Source organism: Aptenodytes patagonicus, chromosome 5 (assembly GCF_965638725.1).
Source record: "Aptenodytes patagonicus chromosome 5, bAptPat1.pri.cur, whole genome shotgun sequence".
Lineage (NCBI taxonomy): Eukaryota > Metazoa > Chordata > Aves > Sphenisciformes > Spheniscidae > Aptenodytes > Aptenodytes patagonicus.
The window spans coordinates 22,358,170-22,374,013 of record NC_134953.1 but is presented as its reverse complement, the minus strand read 5'-3'; positions in this window follow the sequence as shown (position 1 = coordinate 22,374,013).

The window sequence follows — 15,844 nt, the reverse complement described above, 5'->3', positions numbered from 1 at the left end:
TTGGGACAGCGCTGATGCTGCAGACTGTCCCTTCTCCTGGCGATTTCAAGCTGACCTGGAGTGCAATAAGCACCTGTCAGCAATTCTGACAGCATCTGGCAAATGTGAATCAATCGGAGTGGGGGCTTTAATATAATAAAACCTGCATGGGTGATCATTACTTAAATTGAGAAGGAGGGATGCTGTCTCACCCTTCAGGAAAAAAAAAAAAGTTGTAATCAACTGATTAAGAGGCCTCTAGCAATGTTCACATGCAAGCAAGGCTCAATTAATTGACAACTCTAGGCTGAGGCAGGAAACTAAAATTCAATTATTGTCAATAGCTTGAATAAAACCCAATTCTTATTGGTGATGACCTTACATGTTATTCTTTCTGTAAATGTCTTCCTATTTCTCAGTCTTTTAAAATCCCAAATGTCAGATAAAGCACTTATCTCCGGTTTTTGCTTAATTCAGTTTTCTTGTAATAAAAGCTTGTCAGGCTTATTTAGAAGGATCACTTGATTTGAGTTCTCTGCTTTGTTCTCTCTTACGGTACACCAAGTTTTCAGCAGCCCTGTATTTTCAAGGTAAGATCCACATTGATCTGAATTGCTGCTTGAAACATTTTCCTTTCAGTCTTTTATAGATGTTCATTGCACTTTGCATTTGCTGGGTGAGAAGTATCGTCCTTATTAATTCTTCTGTAAGTTGGCCCACCTGTTAATGTAATTGTCCAAAAAGTATCACAGTTGATGCTGTCATTAGATTAAGGAACTTTTTGGCTTTTGGGAAGAAACATGTATGAAATGTTCATTGCTGCGTGTTATGCTGGAGTTCAGACCTGAGAGACAATAAACCCCAAAGAGACTTCTAGATTTCATCTGTCATAAAGCATTGACAGTTACAGAAACAAAAGCTATTTGATTAATTATTGTATAACTATTAGTTATACAAATACATGTGTCTGTATGCAATGCAAACTTTCAATAAAAGATGCGTGGCATAATTCCTACAAGTAATTTGCATAAAAAGGGTGTTCTCCAGCATAGTAATAATACTGGTTCTTAAACTGATAGTATTTGCAATCTCTTGGTCTCAAGTGTTTTACAGAGCGACAATCTCTGACAGACGAGGAAACCTAGACATGGAGATCAGATAATGTGTCTAAGGCCATGCATGGGTTCAGTGACACCTATAAGCCTCTTCTTTTGCTCCTAATTTACATGTCACTTCTGATGCTGTCTTGTGTTTTTGTTAGCAAGTGATGGTAATTTGAGGAAGGCTGCATGTGTAAAGGTACTGAGTGGATTTTCTTTCTCTCCTTAAAGCACAATTCCCAGTCAGAATGGAAGAATTATGGAGTGGAAGAATTACTATTAGTAGTGGACATGATTCTACTAGCATCTGTTCTGAGTTTTGTCTATTCAGTATCTTCATTAGTGACCTGGGGAATGGAAGAGAACATTTGCTGTTTACATTTGTAGATAAGATCTGGGAGAGCCAGGTAGTACGCTGGAGGTTGTCATTATCCCGATGGTAATGATACATTTTTGGAAACATCTGAAGGCAAAAAGAACACAGTTCAGCAGGGAAAGTTCAAGGTGTTACAATTGAGAGAAGAAAAACTAAATGCACAGGCACAGGAGAGGAAATAAACTCGCTGTGTAGCAATTCTTTGGAGAAAACTCCAATTTACTGGCAGATCACAAAGCAGAACATGAGTCAAAAGTGGCATGCTGTTATGAAAAGGGCAGATGTCATGCAAAGATAACCTTATGCCTGCACATGAATGACAAACACAGGGAAAAACTTTCCAGTCCATTCAGATTGATAAGGTCTCAGCTGGGATACCATGTTCTGTTTGAGGAGCTCTATTTGAAGGATGATATGGGCAAGATGGAAGGGAAAACAATATGGCTTTTATTTTCCCCCTTGTGGAGAAGAAGAGAAGAATCTGGATTATTCCCTGGTTATGGGAGTACCCAGGTTGGATGAAAGCAGTGAATTTAATCTTCAGTTGTAGTGAAAAGAATCAGGTTAGATACTGTAAAATGTTTTTACTGTAAGCATAGAGAATCATAGAATCATTAAGGTTGGAAAAGACCTCTAAGATCATCGAGTCCAACTGTCGACCCAACACCACCATGCCCACTAAACCATGTCCCTAAGCGCCGCATCTACACGTCTTTTCAATACCTCCAGGGATGGTGGCTCAACCACTTCCCTGGGCAGCCTGTTCCAATGTTTCACCACTCTTTCAGTAAAGACATTTTTCCTCACGTCCAATCTAAACCTCCCCTGGCGCAACTTGAGGCCATTTCCTCTCGTCCTATCGCTAGTTACTTGGGAGAAGAGACCAACACCCGAGCACTGAAATAGATGGCCTGAGTGGGCTGACGGGGGGGGAATGGAAACAGGTCCCTGCTCGGGGTGCCAGGCGAACCCCTGCCCGGCCTCCCCCACCTTCCCAGTTGCCCTTACAGAACAGATATGGGGCCCTGGAACTTGAGGGACAGGCAAATGAAGATGTAGATGAAGGTCCATCCAGGGGGTTGCCTAGGGTGAGGCAGTCAGCCCGACGCATTATGACTGCCTCTGCTAAGAAAAAATAGGAGGGTAATTGTCGTAGGCGATTCCCTTCTAAGGGGAACAGAGGGCCCTGTATGCCGACCGGACCCATCCCACAGGGAAGTCTGCTGCCTCCCTGGGGCCCGGGTCAGAGACATTACTAGGAAACTCCCTGGTCTGGTACGGCCTTCCGACTACTACCCACTGCTGGTTATACAGGCTGGCAGTGATGAGGTTGCAGAGAGAAGTCCTGCAGCGATCAAAAGGGACTTCAGGGCACTGGGGCGACTGGTTGAAGGATCAGGAGCACAGACAGTGTTTTCCTCAATCCCTACAGTGGCAGGGAAGGATACTGAAAGGAACAGGAAAACACACCTGATCAACACGTGGCTCAGGGGATGGTGCCATTGGCGGAATTTTGGCTTTTTTGATCACGGGGAGGTTTACACGGCACCGGGCCTGCTGGCGACAGATGGAGTCCAGCTATCTCACAGGGGGAAAAGGATCATTGTTCATGAATTGGCGGGGCTCATTGAGAGGGCTTTAAACCAGGTTCGAAGGGGGAAGGGGATAAAACCAGGCTCACTAGAGATGAGCCTAGGGGTGGCGTGCCGATGCTGGGGACGAAATCGATAGCCCAGCTCAAGTGCATCTACACCAATGCACACAGCATGGGCGGCAAACAGGAGGAGCTGGAAGCCATTGTGCAGCGGGAGAGATATGACTTAGTCGCCATCACAGAAACATGGTGGGGTGACTCCCACGATTGGAGTGCTGCAATGGATGGCCATAAACTCTTCAGAAGGGACAGGCAAGGAAGGAGAGGCGGTGGGGTGGCTCTGTATGTTAGGGAGTGTTTCGATTGTCTAGAGCTCAACGATTGTGATGATGATATGGTTGAATGTTTATGGGTAAGGATGAGGGGGAAGGCCACCGAGGCAGATATCCTGCTGGGAGTCTGTTCTAGACCACCCAACCAGGATGAAGGGGCGGATGAAGCGTTCTACGAGTGGCTGGCAGAAGTCTCTCAATCGCTAGCCCTTGTTCTCATGGGGGACTTCAACTTCCCGGACGTCTGCTGGAAATACAACACGGCAGAGAGGAAGCAGTCTAGGAGGTTCCTGGAGTGTGTGGAAGACAACTTCCTGACACAGCTGGTAACTGAGCCTACCAGGGGAGGTGCCTTGCTCGACCTGCTGTTTACTAACAGAGAAGGACTGGTGGGAGATGTGGTGGTCGGAAGCTGCCTTGGGCTTAGCGACCATGAAATGGTAGAATTCTCGATTCTTGGTGAAGTAAGGAGGGGGGCCAGCAAAACCGCAACCATGGACTTCCGGAGGACGGACTTTGGCCTGTTCAAGACGCTGGTTGAGAGAGTCCCTTGGGAGACGGTCCTGAAGGGCAAAGGGGTCCAGGAAGGCTGGACGTTCTTCAAGAAGGAAGTCTTAAAGGCACAGGAGCAGGCTGCCCCCATATGCCGTAAGAAGAACGGGCGGGGAAGACGACCGGCCTGGCTGAACGGGGAGCTCTTGCTGGGACTCAGGAAAAAAAGGAGAGTTTACCACTTGTGGAAGAAGGGGCAGGCGACTCAAGAAGAGTACAGGGATCTTGTTAGGTCATGCAGAGAGAAATGAGAAAGGCAAAAGCCCAGCTAGAACACAATCTGGCCGCTGTCATTAAAGACAACAAAAAAAGTTTTTACAAATATATTAATGACAAAAAGAGAGCCAAGGAGAATCTCCATCCTTTATTAGATGTGGGGGGCAACATTGTCACCAAGGATGAGGAAAAGGCTGAGGTACTCAATGCCTTCTTTGCCTCAGTCTTTAACAGGCAGACCAGTTATCCTCAGGGTACTTGGCCCCTCGAGCTGGAAGACAGGGACGGCGAGCAGGATGAACCCCCCATAATCCAAGAGGAAGCAGTCAATGACCTGCTATGCCACCTGGATGCTCACAAGTCTATGGGGCTAGATGGGATCCACCCCAGAGTGCTGAGGGAGCTGGCAGAGGTGCTCGCCAAGCCACTCTCCATCATTTATCAGCAGTCCTGGTTAACGGGGGAGGTCCCAGATGACTGGAGGCTTGCCAATGTGACGCCCATCTACAAGAAGGGCCGGAAGGAGGATCCGGGGAACTACAGGCCTGTCAGCCTGACCTCGGTGCCAGGGAAGATTATGGAGCGGTTCATCTTGAGGGCGCTCACAAGGCATGAGCGGGACAACAAGGGAATCAGGCCCAGCCAGCACGGATTCATGAGAGGCAGGTCCTGCTTGACCAACCTGATCTCCTTCTATGACCAGGTGACCCGCCTAGTGGATGAGGGAAAGGCTGTGGATGTGGTCTACCTGGACTTCAGTAAGGCCTTTGACACTGTCTCCCACAGCATTCTCCTCGAGAAGCTGGCGGCTCACGGCTTAGACAGGTGGACTCTGCGCTGGGTCAAAAACTGGCTGGACGGCCGGGCCCAGAGAGTTGTGGTGAATGGAGTTCAATCCTGTTGGCGGCCGGTCACGAGCGGTGTTCCCCAGGGCTCAGTTTTGGGGCCGGTCTTGTTCAATATCTTTATTGATGATCTGGATGAGGGGATTGAGTGCACCCTCAGTAAGTTTGCAGACGACACCAAGTTGGGCGGGAGTGTTGATCTGCTCGAGGGTAGGAAGGCTCTGCAGAGGGACCTGGACAGGCTGGATCGATGGGCCGAGGCCAACTGTATGAGGTTCAACAAGGCCAAGTGCCGGGTCCTGCACTTCGGCCACAACAACCCCATGCAGCGCTACAGGCTTGGGGACGAGTGGCTGGAAAGCTGCCTGGAGGAAAAGGAGCTGGGGGTGTTGGTCAACAGCCGGCTGAATATGAGGCAGCAGTGTGCCCAGGCGGCCAAGAAGGCCAATGGCATCCTGGCCTGTATCAGAGAGAGTGTGGCCAGCAGGAGTAGGGAAGTGATCGTGCCCCTGGACTCGGCACTGGTGAGGCCGCACCTCGAATACTGTGTTCAGTTTTGGGCCCCTCACTACAAGAAGGACGTCGAGGTGCTGGAGCGTGTCCAGAGAAAGGCAACAAAGCTGGTGAAGGGTCTGGAGAACAAGTCTTATGAGGAGCGGCTGAGGGAACTGGGGTTGTTTAGCCTGGAGAAAAGGAGGCTGAGGGGAGACCTCATCGCTCTCTACAACTACCTGAAAGGAGGTTGTAGTGAGGTGGGTGTCGGTCTCTTCTCCCAAGTAACAAGCGATAGGACGAGAGGAAATGGCCTCAAGTTGTGCCAGGGGAGGTTTAGATTGGACGTGAGGAAAAATGTCTTTCCTGAAAGAGTGGTTAAACCTTGGAACAGGCTGCCCAGGGAAGTGGTTGAGTCCCCATCCCTGGAGGTATTGAAAAGACGTGTAGATGCGGCACTTCGGGACATGGTTTAGTGGGCATGGTGGTGTTGGGTTGACGGTTGGACTCAATGATCTTAGAGGTCTTTTCCAACCTTAATGATTCTATGATTCTATGATTCTGTGTTTCCCTTGTTCTGGCTATTTGGTCGCTATCCCTGCTGGGTGTGCCATGCTGTGTGGTGGTTGAGTACAATGGACGGGAGGTGAAGCTCTGCCTTCCAGGTGCGGGCACCTTTCCTAGGTGAAATAGAAATGGATTTGTGCAGAAGCAGCTTGGTCAGGCTGCTTTGACTGGTGGTCTGGCTGGCTCTTTATCCCTGAGACCTGAGATCAGGAGCAGCTCTAATGTAGATTGTACTTCTTGTTCCTATAATCATTCAGGAATAAAATATATGAGGGCTTTATTAAGGTTGTTCTGTAAAAATATTTGCTTAGTGTCTCTGCTGGTCAAAAAGCACATGGAGTGCAAGCAGTGATCAGGAAAGGAATAGAGAAGAACCCGGGTAACATCACCATGCCTCTGCACTGCATCTTGAGTGTTGTGTGAGCATTTTCATGGAGAGATGTGTAGGAGCCTCCTACCTCTGCCAGCAGTAAAAACCCCGGTGACTGGAAAATGGCTGAGGAATCCTGCCCCTGGCGTTTTCACCTTCCAGACTGTTCCTGGCAGATTACAATAACAGATTACAAATTAACCCTGTAATCTGTTAACAGATTACAGTTTAACTCTGACCCTGCTTTGGAAGTGCTGAAAGCCAAGTGATATTTCCTGAGTTTTGGGTTTACCGCTGCCTTGACTAGTGTGTTATCTCAGGAGTTCAGGCTCCAGTAATTGTATCTACCCAAAGAAAACAACAGCATTTATAAATGCCACAGAATTGACAGTGGCACTATTTTAGCATAATGTATTTTCTTTGGAAGACTTTCCAGGATCCCTAAAAAATACTTAAGCAACCTCTAAGTGAGCTCTGTACTGTGTGATGGCTGCCATGTAATTGGTACCCAAGATGGTTTGTTAACAGCTAGTTGGAGCATGTCTATAAAACGAATTTCTCACCTTTGATTTGTTGTCTTCCTTCAGGTGAGGCTAAGGAAGGGCTGATAGATCGGTTTTGTTCCCCAGTTAAGCACTTTGCGTATCCGTGGAAAGTTTTACAGGCTTACCTTATGGCTACATTAATATCTGTGTTATCCAAATTTAGCTGAAGCCTAATTGTAGCAGTGGTGCTAGGCATCTTTTTGAATCAGCCTTCCTCTTGTCTCTGCAGGATGGAGAAGGCCAATTAAACTACTACCTGTCAGAAAGCTGTAAAAGCCCTTTTTCAGTGTTGATATTTCCCCTTCATTAAACTTAATTAACATGATTCAGCACCTTTGCCTACAAATCTCTCCCTTTGTCTCTCTGGCTGGCTGGCCATTTATAGCCTCCAGTTTCCCCAGTTTCTTCTTCCTGTGTGCTACGGGCTTAGACACTCATCATCCTCATGGCCATTCCTATTCCCAAGTGCTTCTCATCATTCTTCCTTCTTAACAGCAACTCTTTGGTTGGATGACTCAGCTTTCTTATTCAAACAGAGCCCCAAAAATATAAAAATAAGCTCCTTTAAAATCCAGACATGGTAATTAAAATTAATGAATATATTTATCCTTTTTTTTTTTCTATCAGAAATCCTGTTTCCTTAAAAATCGATGTGTTAAAAAGCAGGTATATTTCTGCCTGTGCTTCCTTATTTTGGCAAGAATTTTGTTTGCGAAAGAATTAAATCTGAAGAAAGACTTTGCATTGAAGTAGTGGCTTTGTTCAGTTTGGTTTTGAAAGTGAAGGTAGAACAAGCTTTTTCTCAAAAAAGTTTTCTATAAAAACTTCCAGCAAAACAATTGGATTTGAAATGTTTGTAATGCTTCATTCGGCTGTCACTGAAATGTCATTCATCTCTTCTTTTTGGAGACTAGCTTGATTAATCCAGTAATATTTGTTTTCCTGAATAAATGTTATTTTTTATTTTGGAAAATGTTTAGCCTGACTCAATGAGATGAACTTTAACGCTATGCTGCAGAATAATATGTTCTATGCAAAGAAATTATGTTTTGAGGAAGCCATACCACAGGGCACATTCCTTGAAAAATATTTTTTAAACCCCAAAAGGAAATCATTACATGCAATAAAGTGAATGTTCCCTGTCTCTAGGAGATGGGGAAGTTTAGACATGTCTGTGTTAACATTTAAGTAATAGTTAGATCTAATGTGAATTAATTTTAGTTCTAAGTTTTAGAGCTTCTCCATTCTTCCGTCAAAACTGTGGATTCTGTCCCTTTACCCCAAAATGTTTCTTTTTGTCCAAGAGTCTGGGAAAACTCTTTTAGCTATTAGGAGAATCCTATCCCTTTACTATCTGTAATCATTAACCCAAGTTGTAGTTTAAGGAAGTCTGAAGCAAAGAAGCATAGAAATATTAGAAGCTGGTATTTCTGGATATACTCCAGAGAGTTAGGAGAGCGAACCAGGGAAGGAGGTTGTGTGTATGTTTTTGTCTTTTAATTGGTTTATATGGAGTTATCCCTTTGCTGATGCAGAAGGCGGTAAAAATGAAAAATGTTGGAACCAGTGACACGTAGTTAATTTTCTGAACTAAGTAAATTAAGTCCAAATTGGTTATTAATAATTTAAAGCAAAATGCTAGATAAGAAATTGGAGCAGCTTGTCTATTATTTTCAACCATTAAAAGATTAGTCTGAACAAGGCAGTCCAAGGCTCCCTTATCTCCTATTAAAGCCTCACTTCTTCATTTATTAACAAATCAGATCTAAATGATGCAGCAGGCTGGAGACATTGCTGTTGCAATAGCCTGGTGTGTCATGCCCTGCTGCAGACTCAACATAAGCTGGAAGGTGGGTTCAGTGCAGGAAACCTTGGGTATGTGGGACCTCCTGGAGATAGCCTGGTCACCTCCTTGGGGATTGTTATTGTAGGTCACATGAAGAGGTGAGGAGCTGAGAGGGTACGGAGAGCCAGGAGGGCTGTGCCCTGGAGAAGGATTGGAGGGATGTTGCTCTGATACATGGAGATACGGAACTCAGCTCCTGGCTCTGAAATTGTCTCCAAATGTGGCCCTGGGAAGACCACTTAATGCTCTATGTTTGTTAGAAAGTCCTTCAGTGCCCACGAGGTGACGGCGTGGTGCCCTGAGGTACCCAGGTCCTGGGAGCAGGGCTGGGGGATGGACCGGTGCCTCCGTAGTGCCACAGGTATTAATGTGCACGGTGCTATGCTGTACTGTGCTGGCAATCCCAAGGTGCATCTCTTGCGCTGGGCACCTCTGCCCCATCCCTGCCCCGGAGTGGGACAAGGGGCACCTGCTCAGCCACTCCACGGCAGTGATGGAGTGTGTGGCACGGATGGAGGGCTGCCAACCTGGGCAGGACCTGGCCACCCAGTAGCATCACGGCAGGTAGGAATAAGTGAGGGGAGGGGAGGCACAGTGAGACTCCCGGTCCAACTAACTCAGGGTGAATTTCTTCTTTAATACAAAAAATTCAGTTCTCCCTGTTATTGCTATGTGTCTATAGCAATTTCCACTGTCCGCATGGGCTCTGGTACAGTGATTTCTTTCTCCCAACTCATTCTCATACAGGGGGATAACCCTGAGTCTGACTGCTCCCTACTGTGTAAACCACATAAGAGTTTTTTGTTTAAATTGTCTAAGAAAACACTCTTTCCCCACTGTTCACCAGCTTTTGCATTCAGACTGTACTTTGTGATGTAAGAATTGCCTCTCAGATCTATCAGGGCTACAATAAAATGAAATAAAAACAGACTTTCCAAAGGAGATGTGCAGTTGTCACTTATGTCCATGTGCAGAAAAATTCCTGGTGGCTGGAAAACGGGGTGGTAAGGACTTTGGCCCTGACATTTTTAACCTTTTTCTTTACAGGGATTTTGTCATTTTGCTAGCAAACACACACGGATGAGCCCAGCTCCATCTTCAGTGTGTCCAGCAGATGGTAGTGGAATTTCATCTATAGCTGCAATTCCCACAGAGGGCCTGGACACTACCATTCCCACACCTCAGCCCCCAGGCTGTCCATTAGAAACAAAACATCATTTCCTTGGCAGCCAGATGCAATATTTGCTTAACATGGAAAGCACTTTGTTTAGAGCTGATTTTATCTGTTGCTGTGGTTGATTTTTATAGTTGCAGGAGTCAGGCTGTGTTTGGCACCTGACACAAACACCACCGCCTTGAAAGACCATCTTTAATGCCTATGGGCACGGAGTGGTGTTTACATCGCTTCAAGAGAAAATTTGCTTTAGGAGAGAAGCTCTTCACCTCACCTTCCTCCTGCAACCTCTGGTCTGGACAGGCATTTTAAAGAAACGAAGCCATCACTCCAAGTCCAGACCTGAGCATGCCTCAAGTTTGGAAGTGTTCCAGATGCAAGACCAGACTTCTGGATTGCAGACCCATATCAGATCCCCCAACCCTCCCACCCCATGCAAACCGATGCCCCTCTACAGCTGTGGAACACAGAGAACTGGGTCTTCTGCAACGTAGGTGGGAAGGAGAGGCTGTGTCCTTGGGGTGTTTCAGAGAGCCTTGCAGGGCTGCCAGGTCGGCTTATCCCTCTTTAGATGTAAACCTTCCTCTGATGCCGGAGGGCAACTCCAAGACTTTGGCTGAATGTGGGTACAAGATGTCCTCACAACATCACTACATCTCCTAAATATTCTGCAAAGCATTACAAGCATTAATTTAATTTTAGAATATTCTGCAGGCTTTTCCTTGTGAAGATAACCTTCTGAACTCAAGTGTCCCAGGAAGAAGAGTCATTAAAACAGTAAACAGCCTAATTCATCAGCCCACAGTGGTTTTTTACTCAAAAACCTCCTGATGTACCAGTGCAAAGCAGACCTGAACGTGCCCTAAATAAAAACTGAGGCGTCCCCTGAGTTCAAGAAATCCTTCAGGATAGGGGAGTCAGTGCAGTTCACTCTACTGCACAGTGTGTAGGTGTGGGGTCTGGACAGGGAGATGGCTGGTGCCTTGCTGAGCACCTCTGTCCTGGTGTCCAGATGGCTTTGTGGAGCCCAGGAGATGGGGTTCATGTGCATCTCTTGACAACAGCATTGATGCGGACAAATGCTGCCCTTTCCCCTTCCCTGTCCTTGCTCAGTTCCTCCCCAGTGCCTGTGTCCCCTGTTCCTAGGTGGCTGGCTTGAGGCTTTGCTGGCAGTACAGCTGAAGGAAATTCTGCAGCTTCCTCCCCCTCCATCCCCTTTTCTTCTGGATTATTTTTTGGGCGGATTGAAGTCCCAGTTCGGCTCCTTGTGAAGCGCCACTGGCCACTGTCAGCACGGCGGAGGGAGCCAAGCTGGTGACAGGAACAAATGATGGAGAAAGGTTGAAAGGAGGGCAGGTATATTTTACACCAGTATTTTTAAGGGCCTCTCACCCTTAAGGCTTTACGTTTCTGTGGCAATTCCAGCAATTTCCAGCCAGCCTAAAAAGCAAGGTGTGAGGAATGAAGCAACAACAGGATCCTTAGGTCCCTTTGCTCCTCCTAGACTACGTGCAGGGCAGAGCTCACACCTGGGCCAGGATCTGAGAAAAGAGCAATTGCCTTAGAGATGGTTTAAAAGTGAGAATGAGCATGGTGGTGAAACCCAGAAATCATAAACCCAAAGGCATGCTTTGAGCTGGAAGAGACTCCATTTAACTCCCTACGCCTGTCCTCTGCAGCCTGGCCTGCTGATGGTTTAGTAGCAATACTATTTTTCTTATTCTGCCACTAAACTGTTTGGGATCAGAATTTGATTCCTTTAGTCAAAATGACAAGGAATCAATTCCTCTGTCTTAAACTGCTTGTGAGACAAGTGGTCGCTCTGGCACAAATAAAACTCTAAAAGGATTTCTTCCACATCTGAAATATTAGCCAATCCAGTCTGGGGGAGATTTATAGATACTAACACAGCCACTGGAGGGCAGCTGTAAAACTCACAACTGCCCTTGTACCAGCTAATTGGTCCTGGAATGATTCACTTCAGACTTATCTTGTTGCAGCAAACATCTCCCTTTTGCTTTCCTACATTCCTTTTCCTGTCACTCCATTATTCTCAGAGCCAGCAGCTTTTCAAGCATCTAGGATGGCAGCTCCCTCTGCTCACCTGCCAGCCGGCAGCGGTGCAGCTGATGCTACCGCTAGCAACAGCTCGGACAAACGACTGTTCTTCTCCTGTCTCCAAGCATCTGCCTGCTCGCTCTGTGCACCAAGTCTCCCTGCTGCTCCTGCTAGAGGTGCTTGCTCTGTAACCCAACAGGGCATTGAGCACAACAGGCAATTTGGGTATTCAGCTTTTTACAGCTCTGAAGCTTCTTCTCAGGGGGCTGAATGTGTCCCAACAGTGAAAAGAAGGTCACAAATATCATGCATGCCATGGTGAAGATCAGCTGCAGCACCTTGCAGCCTGGCAGGAGATGCCGAACAGTGGCAGAGCCACCAGCAGCAGAGAGGGCTGGCTCGTGAGACCAGTTACCAACAGCGGGGTGATAGTAGTGATGGGGTGGGCAGGGGTCTCAGCTGACAGACAGCCTGCTTTTGTAGGCACAGCAAGAAAGGAGTGTTCTGGGGAGGCACACAGAAGAGGGCAAGAGGATGGACTTGACGGGTGTGTGAAAACAAACCCAGCAAAAGAAAACAGTGGAGACTTCTCTGCCAGCTTCCAGTGCTGAAATAGCCCAGCACTGGACCAAAACCACACTGGAGCTGGCACCAGGGGAGGAAAGGGAAGGTAAGATGGGCCCACAAGTGCCAGCACTTTGATCGGAGTGTGGTGCCGAGGCACCGCGATTCAGGAGCTTGGTTCCAGCAATCCTTTGGCTTGATACAGAGCAGGGATGCAATCATTTGAATGTCTCTGGGAAGCAGTGGTAGGCATTGCATGTTAAGAAACAAAACAACTTCTAACTTTCTGTCTTAGGAGCAGCTGCTTCACCGCCCCTCAGCTCCCCACAGGGGGGTGGGAGCAGCGTTTGGATCAAGCAACAGGAGGCGGCTGCTGGGGAGAGGCAGCCACATCCCTGAGGAGCCTTGCCTGTGGTGTCGGGGGGAGGATGACAGTACTGCACTGCTGGGCTGCTGCGGGAGGAGATTGCCTCAGGTTACTCGCTGAATTACGCCATATGCCATTAAATCATTCCACATTAGACAAATCTCTGCTCTGGATGATTTCCCTTTTCTGGCATAGTTGAGTGGAGATACAAACACTCTCTTTCTCTATAATTTTCCTCTGCATGGTAGATGAGACCTGAAAAAATAAACACACGTTTCCCTATGGGCTATGATGTTCCTCTAACTGGTGCTTTTGTTTGCCAGCTGTAACACATCCCTTCCAGTCCGGTGCCTTTGCTGTTGTCACTGTGATCCCTATGGCATCTCTTTGGTACTGCCCTGCAGCAGGATTGGACGGTTTCCACTCTGCTCCAGTCCCAGTTAAGCTGTTTTTTATTTCTTTGCTGGCACCAATAGCTGTTTGCAAGAGTGAGGCATAGGTAGAAACTAGATATCATCGAGAGGCCTCGAGAGCCTCAGTCCGATCTGCTATGCTCTGCTTGGGATTGTGCTTGGCAGTTTTAAGAAATGAGGTTCTTTAGACAGCTGGGACGTCTGTCTTCTTTTCCAGACAATGTCAATCAACTTGCACAAGTCAGAGTAATTGCAGATGTAATAACAAGCTATAATATCATCACTACGCAGTTCAACTTGTTCGCTGTTCAAGATGCAGCAGTCGCATGGCTGAACAGCGTGCACCAGCTGACCAGCCCCTCGGCAGTTTCAGATCAGCTACTGCTTGTACCGTCGTGTGCCCCATGGGAGATGTAAGGGCTGCAGGAAGATGTACGATGAGGTGGTTAGAGGAGGCAGGACACAAATTCACAGGAAATAATGTTTCATTGGTTTTGCTGCTAATGGGATGCCATCCTTTACAAGTGTAAGTAGGTTAGCCTCTCTTTTTAAATTCCCTGTGTTGCTGGCTTCTGGGCATTGACTGTTTCTACACAATCCATAGGGGACAAAATTGCTGTAGGAAAATGAAGGGGAAAAATGAGTCTTTAACTTGACCTGCAACATCAGAGAATTTGAAAAATTGTGAGTGTTTTTGTAGAGCTTTTATATCATCACCCTTTTCAACTGAGCATCCTGAATGCTTTATAAATATTAATTAAGTCTCATGTGGTTCCTCTGAATTACGTAAAGACAGAATTGCCTCATCCATCAGAAGAGAGGATCCAGAAGCTGCTTAACAATTTGAGACAGCATTAAATGACACCAGCTCAGTGAATAAGAACATAACACCCGCTTGAAACTTCTGGGCAGGAGAAAAATTTGAACGACTGGACTATATCTTTCCACCCTTGCAGAAAAGTAGCGTTGTATCCCGAAGGGCTACATGAGCACCTCTTTTCCCATACCCTCCTTCTGTCTCTCCTTTTGCTTTGTGGGGAAAATCTTGTCTTCCTGGGTAAACTTTATCTAAGGTTAGGGTTTTGGAAAGGAAGCAACCTAAAGGAAAAATGCTCATAAAATCCTCACCTTCCCTCCCAGTCCTAAAACATTATTGATGGCTGACAGGTGCTGACACTGGGAACTGCTGGAAGAGAGGGCTGGACCAGAAGGATGGAGGTGCCGAGGGAGCGCAGAGGTTAAGGGAGCTCCATGGAGCAGCATGGGGCTGGGAGCAGGACGGTGAAGCCAGGCACGATGTGGAAACCTCATTAGACAGCAGAACAGAGTGATTTAAAGGGCTGTCAAAGTAGTATCAGTGCACAGGGGATGCTGCTTGTTTGGGAAGGCATTTCAAGATTATTCCCAGACACTAGGCTCACAGAGGCTCACCCAAAGAGATGAACTAAGAGCGAACTGCCTATCAATTACATATCAGGTGCTAGACAAATTACATACCACACCCAGCTGAAGAATTTGGGTTTGGACTCCAGTTCATTAAAAAGTTTAACTCAAAGTAGAGACTGGCACTTAATAAATGCAGAGAGGCATCAGTTATTTACTCAAATTTCTCATCTCCTACTGAAATCGTTCTCATTTGCTCTTTCAAATGCCTGAGAAAGGCACTGGATTAATTGTTTCTCCAGCTGGACTTCTCCAGATGTGTCTTCTAAAGCCACTCTGGATCAATGGTTTCTAATACGACAACTGCAGACCAGGATAAAATTAAAGTACAGTGCAAAAAATTGTTTGTGTTGGAAAATTCAGGGATTTTTTTTTGTGGTATACCAGATATGCCAAGGCAATTTTGGAATGTTCTGAAATTTCAGTGAGTACAGAAGACATGCTAAAGATGTTATTTATTTCTCAGTGCCACTAACTGACCTTTTATACAGAAATTAGTTACAGAAAAGAACCCGCATGGCCTGATGGGCATCAAGCTGCTCTTGCACCAGCAATGCTTGCCCAGGCCATAAAGGCCAACTGCATCATAAGCTGTGTTAGCTAGAGCCTAGGTGATTCTTCCCCTCTACTGAGCACTTAAGAGGCAACATCTGGAATAATGTGCCAAATTTCCTCCCCCCATCCCCAAAACAAAGGCTTGCTCTATCCTGCTCTCAAAAGGCAACAGACACAAGCTACAACAAGGGAAATTCCTATCAGATTCCAGGAAAAAAATCCACAGTGAGGGCAGTGAAACCCTGGAGCAAGGGCTCAGAGAGGCTGTTGAATCTCTGTCCTTGGAGGTGTCAAACACCAGACTGGAAAAGGTGCTGAGCAACCTGTCCTAAGCTGGCCCTGCTTTGAGGCAGGGTGGGGTGGTGTTGGACCACCTGACTTCCAGAGGTCCCTCCCAACCTAAATTATTCCATTATTTTGTTCCCATTGGGAACTGGAGCAAACCTGTGGAATCTA